The sequence below is a fragment of the Mus caroli genome, unplaced genomic scaffold, assembly GCF_978045245.1.
Source record: "Mus caroli unplaced genomic scaffold, Mus_caroli_1 scaffold_12, whole genome shotgun sequence".
Taxonomy (NCBI): domain Eukaryota; kingdom Metazoa; phylum Chordata; class Mammalia; order Rodentia; family Muridae; genus Mus; species Mus caroli.
In genome coordinates, this window is record NW_028227267.1 from 107,913,924 (window position 1) to 107,924,603 (window position 10,680).

At 35.9% G+C, this 10,680-nt stretch overlaps 1 pseudogene; it reads right to left on the reverse strand.

Annotated features, from left to right (window-relative positions):
• Window positions 1–8,620: 8,620 nt before the first annotated feature.
• On the reverse strand, window positions 8,621–10,317 carry LOC110288842 (eukaryotic initiation factor 4A-II pseudogene; annotated as a pseudogene).
• Between the last annotated feature and the right edge of the window lie 363 nt (window positions 10,318–10,680).

A 10,680-nucleotide genomic window follows, 5' to 3' on the forward strand; every position in this document is an offset into this window, starting at 1 on the left:
CTAAGTCTTACAACTTCTGGGCTTACACCTAAAAGATACTTCATTCTACTACAAACACCTTTTTTTTTTTCTATGTCCATAGCAGCTTTATTCATAATAGCCAGAAAATGGAAGCAACCTAGATGTCTTTCAACCTAAGAATGCATGAAGTAAATATAGTACATTTACATAATTATTACTCAAATGTTAAAAAGGATAATGTGATGAAATTTGCAGGTAAATGGATAAAACTAGAAAAAAATCATCCTGGGTGAGTTAGCCTAAACCCAGAAGGACAAACATGATGTGCATTTACATATATGTGGATAGTAACTGTAAATAAGATTTAATCATGCTTCAAACACCGACTAAGGTACGATAGTAAGAAGGAGGATCCAAGGATGGCGTGGTGTATGAACCTCCTAGGCAGGGGAAATTAAAATAAATATTATTGGTGGGCTTGGGGGGTGTCTATGGGGACAGGAACAGAATGAATCAAATGGGGGTAGGATAGCAAGTACTGGGAGAGACAACTTGAACTGGTGACTATTCGGGGACAAGGTAGAACCAAAGAGCAATGGAAACTCTGCGTAATACGTTAGGGTAAACTTAGTTAGTAATTATAGTAATGTGTGATACAGAGCCTGAATCATATATCTCCAATAACCAGGGAAGACTTCTTCTGGACAAAATGGGACACCAGCCAAGCCACAAAACTGTCAATATACCATTTGTCCTACAGGAACTTTGGCAGAAAAAGAAATGTGGGACTGCTCAACAAATGACTAGTCCAAAGTGAGAACCATGCCACGAGATGAAACCTAACTGTGACACTCTCTGGAGGGCCAGGAACCAGAGGCTGGATAACACAACTACCTTGGATAGAACCAAACAAAAGAGAGGGGTAAATAAGTCAATGATATTATTCCTAATGATATTCTGCTATACTATTAGGCATGAGCCTAGCATCATCATCTTCAGAGAGGCTTCATCCAGCAACTGATTAGAGAAGATGTGGAGATCCAGAGCCAAACATTTGGTAGAGCTCGAGGAGTACCATGGAAGATGGGGAGAAAGGGTTGGAGCAGCAAGGCAGGTCAAGTAAATCCCAAGAAATTTCGACTCATAGTGGGCTCAATTAGACTGACTCATCAGGGAGCCAGCATGGGGCTAACCTAGGCCCTTGGCATATGAAAGAAACTCAAGAAGAAAAAAGACCAAAGTGTGGATACTTCGTTCCTTCTTAGAATGGGGAACAAAATACCCATGGAAGGAGTTACAGAGACAAAATTTGAAGCTGAGACAGAAGGATGGACTATCCAGAGACTGCCACACCCGGGGATCCATCCCATAAACAACCACCAAACCAAGAGAGTATTGCATATTCCAGCAAGATTTGCTGACAGGACCCGGATATAGCTGTTTCTTGTGAGGCTATGCCAGTGCCTATTAAATACAGAAGTGGATGCTCACAGTCATCTATAGGATGGAACACAGGGCCCCCAATATAAGATGTAGAGAAAGTAAGTACCCAAGAGCTGAAGGGGTCTGCAACCCTTAGGGAAGGAACATCAATATGAGCTAACCAGTACCCCCAGAGCTTGTGTCTCTAGTTGCCTATGTAGCAGAGGATGGCCTAGTCAGCCATCAATGGGAGGAGAGGCCCTTGGTCTTGCAAAGATTATATGCCCCAGTACAGGGGAACACCAAGACTAGGAAGCAGAAGTGGGTAGGTAGAGTGGGGAGCAGGGTTGGGGGAGGGTATGGAGGATTTTCAAGATAGCATTTGAAATGCAAATGAAGAAAATATCTAATAAAATATTTTGGGGAAAAAAATGAAAGAAAGAAAGCCAGATAAAATTATTTGAAACCCTCACAAACTGGATCATAGAACAGTGAAGTAGACTGTGGAAACTGAATGTTACTCACAAGATGTAGAGAATGAAAACATTATATCCAATGGCCCAAATAAGAATGGGAGGGGTTCAGGGCTGCAAACAAGTCTGTAAGTGGATCATAGGTAAACATTTATCATGTAACTATAGATAGAATGCCTGTGAAGATGTTTAAACTGAATGATAGAAAATTTCCCCATGTCTCCCTGGACTTTTTCTCTACAATAGCAGCCCCTAAAACGGCTATGGAAGTTAGAGGGTGCGAGACATGTTTGCTTAAAGAGCACAGGTGGAATTTGTATGGCAGTTACAGACATGTGTAAGATATTTGTGCTCATTGTTCAAAACTAAAATAAATTTAGTTAGAAAATATAAAATGGTTATATGATAATACCCTCTTGCTCCAAAACTTTTCATTAAGTAGTGTAAATATTCAGATAAAACAGATGGTGATGGTGGCAATTATTTTACACAGCTAAATAACCTGTTACTTAAACAACAACAACAAAATAATTAAAGAATGAAACAAGAATCTGACTTAGAAATAAAGAAAACTGTATAAAATGCAAAGATTAGAAGCACACAAACAACACAAACACACATCATAAGGTCATGATAAATAAATAGATAAATAAAACCCACTTTACTAAAGATAACATGTGATTGAAGAAGTGAAGTCACATTTCTTATCACCCTGTAGGATTTTTAAAAACTTTTATTGGATTTTTAATTTACATTTCAGCTGTTACTCCTTTTCCAGTTTTCCCTCCAAAAACCCCCTATCCCATCCCCCTCCCTGCTTCTATGAGGGTGTTCCACCACCCACCCACCCACCCACCCACTCCCACCTCCCTGTCCTAGCATTTCCCTATGCTGGGGCATCGAGCCTTCACAGGATCAAGAGCCTTCCCCTCCCATTGATGATAGATAAGGCCATCCTCTGCTACATATGCAGCTGGAGCCATGGGTCCCCCTATGTGTACTCTTTGGCTGGTTGTTTAGTCCCTGGGTGCTTTGGGGGTCTGGTTGGTTGATATTGTTGTTTTTTCTATGAGGTTACAAAACCCTTCAGCTTCTCCAGTCCTTGAGCTAACTCCTCCATTGGGGTCTCCTTGCTCAGTCTGATGGTTGTCTGCAAGTATCCACATCTGTATTGGTCAGGCTCTGGTAGAGCCTCTCAGGGGACAGCTATATCAGGCTACTGTCAGCAAGCACTTCTTTGCATCCTCAATAGTGTCTGCTTTGGTAGGATGGATCCCCAGGTGGGGCAGACTCTGTTTATTTCGTACACCTAAACCCCTATTTGTGTGGAGAAAGAGGAACCTGCAAAATAGACTTAAACCTCAAATTACGCGCTGATCCCTGATATGACATATGGAATGATGTGAACGTTCTAATTATGAATTTAGTATTTAAATTCAAACAAGAATTAAAATATTGAAATATGGATGTATGGAAAATTATCCTAGTATTGGAGACTATTTTTCTAAGATCCATTATTTCCTACATAAGGATTGTCAGGGTAGCACTGCATAATGTAGGACACAGAATTTTTATTCTTGTCACGTACAGATTCGTCATGGGGACAACCACCAGACCCAAAGTATAAGACTGTAAAAGTTTTAATCTCCATAGATTTTTGTCAGTTTTCTCATCACCTCCAAGGTCATAATTATTCAGAAAATTGAGAACTGTATTATCTAAGGAATTCACAGAGATCACATAGTCACTTTAATACTGAAGGGTTTAACTTCTTACAAAATTAGAAACTCAGACAAAGACTAAAACCAACAGAAAGATGTATTCTAGATAAGTTAATAAAATTGCCCTACAGCTATGATCTGTAAGATAATCTGATGGGAATTAAATATGTCATCTTATACCCTCCTGCAGAACTTGCATCTTCTAAATTTTTAAAGTTAAAACAAAACCTTGTTTAAAACTTTACATTTGAATGTCAGTGTAAGACATTTTAAATCTTTAACACAGGTTGCATAAATTCAGGTTTCTGCATAAAATCAAAACCTCTACAGTAAATTCAAACTAATTTACTACTAACATTACAATTCTGTCTGACACTGGTAGAAAACCATTGCAAAATGTTTCACATTAAAATATCAACAATCTTTATAAACAATTCTCTTCCATCATTAGCATATTCAGGAAAAAGAGTACTGAGGATATTTTAGAATTTAGAACCTTAGATGCCTACTGTTTATTTTACAAACATGCATTTATGTCATTATGTCTGTTATTTAAAAGCACAATATCAAATTCAAAAATATTTCATTGCCTTAGAGCAAAAAGAAACAAGGGAAAATAAATAAAATTATGTAATATATAAATGATGTGGCAATTGTTATTTCTTGATGTAAAAATGTCTGCAGCATAAAAAGCTAGTAGGTAAAAAAAAATAGGCAATTGTAATGGCATTAACATTTCTTAAGATTTTTTTTTTAAATATGGATACACACTTAAGTCTCTGCTTTCAGAAAGACCCCATGTATGTGTAAATTTCTGATTACACCATCAAATAATTTCTGATGGCATGATAAAAATGATGGTGGACAAGGAAACATTACAGAGTGAGCAATTCAAAGATGGAGTAGTTTGAAGGATGATGAACGGCAAAGAATGTGGGAAGTTCAATCAAAATGAAGTAGGTATAAAAACACTTACCTGGTAATAATTATCAGTCAATCTGGTAATAATTATCACTCTTTCTGGTAATCCCAATAAAATATATTTTAAAAAATGTTTGAATACAGATACTCTAGAATGCTAGCTAGTAGAAGTAACATCAAAGTAACAGATCATTAAGCAAAACTTTCCTGCCAAGTTTGCTATACTTTCATAGGAGTTGTTGATCAGAAAGTTATAAAAGATCCCCAAAACAATACAGGTTCTTTGGTATTTCTTTAGTAGGCCCATTGGAGATAGTTGATAGAGCTCTACTTGTGAAGATTTTAATTTTAATGCACAAACCCACACACACGCACATGCACACACACGCTCACGAACATGTGTGTGTGTGTGTTTGCTTCTTCCATGCTTGCTAGTATCAGATAGTGTTGTATAGGCTGTTAGATGATCAATAAAGGAATCAAAGGAATCAGTGGTTTATGTTATGGAAATAAACAGCTACTCCCCTTGGTTATATTTGATACCTGATCTATAATCCATGACTTATACTGTATTCTGAATCCACAATTTATGACTAAAAAAAAATCTTAAAAAACTAACAGAGTAGCTCAGCTGAATTTATATACTGTCAAACCTTCTAAATATCCATGTTTATACCTAAACACAAAAGCTACTCTCAGTTAGTCAAGTCTACCCTTGCAGTGAGCCATGTGAATAAAAATACACAAAAACCTAGTTGTACAAGATGCTGAGGATTAAGAGAGAACTAAGCCCTAAACAAAATATTTACTACGTCCATTTAAAGCTCAGGGAACATCAAGAACAAAGAGCCTCAGAAGTCTTGTTAGAGTCAGAATATAGGGAGAAGTCTACAAAATGTCATCTTCTCACAGCTGTGGTAATCAGACCCACAACAGCAGTGCCCCTTGTCACTGGATTCATTCAAGTTGAGACTGCCTATTTGGTATGAACAGAGAAGTCTCACAGATTTCTACAACCTACAGCTGATGCATTTGCAACTGGCACATTCCATATCAGGAGGTGACGTAGGATCTATTTTTCTATTCAGCCTGAATAAATCAGCTTTGATTTTAAGGTTTCAAACCTAAGATCAAACAGACATTCTTAGACAACCTCTGTGAGACAAAGTGAAAAGTACTGAAGGTGGAAAAGATGTCTGTAAGAAAGAAGAAAGGTTGGCAAGAAAGGGGAAATTATACACGGGCTTGGGAATTAATCAGAATGCATTCCCTGAAGAGAATTTCAAAGAAGCATATTTATTAATTGAAATTATTTTACCTCTTGTCTTATACTGGAATTGCCAAAATACAATGATACTGAAGCAAAAATGGGTATAATTGTCTTTTCTTCATGAAGTTCTCCTTCCTCAAATTAATGAAATGATATTTAACTGACATGATTACCAACAATTACAATGGCTGAAATGAATTATAATGATTGCTACTCTTGAGAACTATATAGTTCAACAAAGAATGAAGATCCTGAGTTTACTCTATCATTTTGCGAATTTCATATCATTATTCTCCCAAAAATTGGGATAATGTCTACATCCCTTCTGGATTTAGACGTCAATGCTGAAGGAATATTTAATAAAATATACTAAATTTGATAATATTTTTAAAAACACTAGTAATTTTTCCTACTATAAACATTTAAAAATGAAAAATAAGTACATAACATTTAATCTAAATTATTCTGCCATGAAAATGCAGATAGTCAAGAGGCATTTTCAATAGCTTCTGCTTCTTAGGAGCATACCATGTTATTAAAAAGAAACGAGACACTTTGATCCAAAGAAACTTAATATATTTAAGAATTGTGTTACCTATCTTATAGGAATTAAACAAGCAGACAACGACTGTTTAAGAAATATAATGCACACATTTAACTTCATCACCAAGTGAATGTTTCAGTCTCCCAGGGGTAAATATCAAAATACACTCTTGATCATCTTCACAGTGTGGACACTGTGCCCCTTCTTAGATTTGGGAACAAAACACCCATGGAAGGAGTTACAGAGACAAAGTTTGGAGTTGTGACGAAAGGATGGACCATCTAGAGACTGCCATATCCGGGGATCCATCCCATAATCAGCTTCCAAACGCTAACACCATTGCATACACTAGCAAGATTTTGCTGAAAGGACCCAGATATAGCTGTCTCTTGTGAGACTATGCCGGGGCCTAGCAAACACAGAAGTGGATGCTCACAGTCAGCTATTGAATGGATCACAGGGCTCCCAATGGAGGAGCTAGAGAAAGTATCCAAGGAGCTAAAGGGATCTGCAACCCTATAGATGGAACAACAATATGAACTAACCAGTACCCCAGAGCTCTTGACTCTAGCTGCATATGTATCAAAAGATGGCCTAGTAGGCCATCACTGGAAAGAGAGGCCCATTGGACTTGCAAACTTTATATGCCCCAGTACAGGGGAACGCCAGGGCCAAAAAAATGGGAATGGGTGGGTAGGGAAGTGGGGGGGAGGGTATGGGGGACTTTTGGGATAGCATTGGAAATGTAATTGAGGAAAATACGTAATAAAAAGAAAAGACACTGTACTCTTTGAAAGGACAATACACCGTACAATATACTTGTCAGATGCCTAGTGTTACACCATACCTCCTTCAAGATGGAATAGCTGAATAAAAAAATTGGTATTCTGCTAAAAAAAAATAACTCTTGATCATCTTCAATTATATATAGTTCACTAAGGGATGTAAAATCATTTTATGTTACATGATTTTTCTAATAAGTACGTTATATAAGTTACCTTAAACACTTTTGAGTGGGAAAAATCATTTTTCTTTGTTCTTAATTTTTGATTATTTAAATTTTATACATCAAACATTAATAACATTGAGTAGTTTGAGAATCCTATAATACATAAAAATTTTTTCAATTTTTATATTCATATCCATTTATACCATAAAATTATTATTAATGAATATTTAATACTATCCATAACTGAGGATCCTATATCTAATGTTGAGTACTAACTTGTTTCAAAACATACAAACCATTCTTTGGGAATTAAGCATAGTAAAAGAGCATAAAATATTAAAAATGAATCATTAAGAAATATTTTCAAAAGCCCTTATATGATACCATCTGACATAGTAAGAGAGTATTTAAAACAAATTATATATCTGTGTACATTGTCTAACAATCAGTTTACTTAAAAAAGATTATCAGTGTTTCTAGGATAGAAATTATTTTATCAGTAAACATATTCAGCAGTTAAGAGCACTGACTGCTTTTACAGAGATCCTGAGTTCAAGTCCCAGCAACCATATGGTGACTCACAACCATCTGTAATGAGTTCTAATGCCCTCTTATGCTGTGTCCTAATATAGCTTCGGTGTACTGATGTATAATAATAAAAATGAATCTTTAAAAAAATCATTTTCTAAGATATAATACTTGTCAAAATCTCTTTTTTTTATTGATCGGTGAATATACTGAACTATTGAACTTGGTGTTTTAAAAAATCCAGGAACAAGCTTGGGTTTGTTTTGTAAAAGTGAATATACAATTTTATTTAACATTCAAACTCCATTAAGACATGCAATATAGCAATTTTATTGGAGTGTAAACCTAGGATGATTGCTTGTGGAGGCTTAGCAAGAGGGTCCAGTTTACACTTAGCAGTAATTATTTTATTGAATAAACACAATAACAACAAAATGCTTTCAATTTTTTTTTCTAAAAATAAATCACTTTTAAAGGCCTTCCTAGTCAGGCTAAAGACAAACGCTATAAAGGCAAATATGCAAGTTTAAGATAATTAGCTGATTTCATACAGCACTTTTTTCTATCTTTTAGTCCAAAAATATATTATTAAGAGATAGAGAACATCTCATATAATCGTTTCTCCATAACTACTATGAATTTCTGAGAAAAAAGATTTTACAGACAGCATGCCCAACAGTCTAACTCTAACGAGCTAAGAAGTGCTCAGGACCAAAGTCAATTTGCTATCAGAATCTGTAGTTATGATCCTTTATGAGCATTGAGAAAAGATTCAAATAGTCTCAAAGAAGCACAACCATGTTGCGATCACCTATTCAGCAACAGTGAGCACTACATTAGGTCAGCCATATTCATGGGCATTTCCTCCATTGTGGTATTGTAGAAAGTCTCATTAACACAAAGAATCCTCTTGTATTCTTCAATAACAAAGTTTATAGCCACACCTCCCACATCGAACCCCTCTGCCAATTCTGGGAATATAGTTTTCACAATTGGTATGTAGATCATAGTTTATAACCAAGGTTACTTGTTGCAAGTCAATCTCATGGGTCAACAAATCAGTAGTGATCAGAAGATGGCTTGACCCTGTTTGGAATTCCCTTGTGATGAGATCTCTTTTCTTCTGTTGTAGAGAGCAGAAATTGTGAAGTCCCTGGCATGCATTTTCTCCATGCACCTTGAATAGAGAAAAATAACCACATTGTGATAGTCAAAGTCTCATACAAGTCACAAAGAGTACCCAGCTTCCACTCTTCTCGCTCAATATTAATATAAAATCGCTTGATTCCTTCAAGGGTCAACTCTTCTTTCTTCACCAGAATTCAAATTTGATCACTCATGAATTTCTTGGTCATTTCCAGCACATCAGATGACATTGTGTCAGAAAGCAACGTATCCTGAATGATAAGCTCTGACTTATATCCACAAATAATTGTTCAGGTGACGCTTCCTTCCAGCACAGTTCTGAGAAGTAAATATTATTTATGCTATGCAATTATCATGAATATTTATAAAACACATGCCTAAGAATAATTTTATATTTTCCTCTCATATAGTGAGTATTTCATGTAACAAATGCAATTATGATTTTGTTTTATAAACATAAGAAATTTTCACTAATTACAAATGCTACTAAATTAAACTTACTAAAAATTATCAGTTAAGCCTTTAAGTGCCCTCAATTTTATGAGTCAAGGAGTCAAACAGTCTGTATATATAAATTTAACAGTTTTCTATACAGACCTGCCTTCTTTCTTTTTCTTTCTTTTTTCCTCTTCACTGTCTCTCTTCTCTCTGTCTGTCTCTGTCTCTGTCTCTCTCTCTCCTGTTCTTCTTGTACAGTTCTTCCCTTTTCTTTGTAAGGCTTTTGTGTAGCTCAGACCGTCTTTGAACTCAATATACACTTGAAGAGTTGAGGATAACTTCGAGCTCCATAGCTCTCCCCTCCCCTGATCTTCCAAGAGTTGGGATTACAAGAGTGCACAGCGCTTGTAACTCCTTTCATTAGTTGTATGATTTTTATCATTTTCTTCAGTGACTAAAGTGTATAAAGCAATGTAGCTTGAATCAACCAACAGGAACACATTGTCTTGTCCCCTGAGAATAGTGAGACCACTTATTCCAGATCGTGGTCTGACTCTTGGTGGTGAAAAATACTAGACTGGACATAAAGACACATTAGAGGATAAGTTGGTGTTAAATTATTTCCAAACTTAAAAAATCTCTAAAATATGCCAAAATTTCTTCCTTCCAAACTTCAGTTGACCACTCATATCTAAAAGAAGCCTTACAATTAACCACCTGACAGAGACTCAGAGCTATGGAAACTCCCACCTTCACAGAGGCATTTATGGCCTCCTGGAGTGGGAAGGAGCTGGAAAAGGACTGTGCTAAATAGAGATTTTCACCCAGTAGCGAAGCAGAAGGCAGATGTTTATGTTCCAGTGTGGGAAGAACAGAAGTCTCCGACAGCTGTTTGTGAACGATGCCTGTGTTCTGATATTTTCACATTGCATCAGTTTGCTCATTAGTTTAATACTGGAAGGGAATCTGTGTTAGGAATACTATTGTAATTTTAATAATTACCAAATTTCAATTATGAACTGTATGGGGAGAGAAAAAAATGTTTTATTTGTACACTGAAAGACTTTCAAATAGTTGTAGTACTGCTATATATTCTAAAGTTCTCATTGTAGAAAACCGAAAGTGTAGTTTTTAAATTGTTGAAGTAGTTATTTGTAAAGATTATAATTTAACGAGTTTGTATTATTTTTCTCCCTTATTGATACTTTTAGACACATGTAAAATAACTAAAAATTATTCTCAGTGTTACTGTTTAGAATATGTTAGTTGTTATGATTTGACTGGTTTTCAAAAAAACAAGTATACAG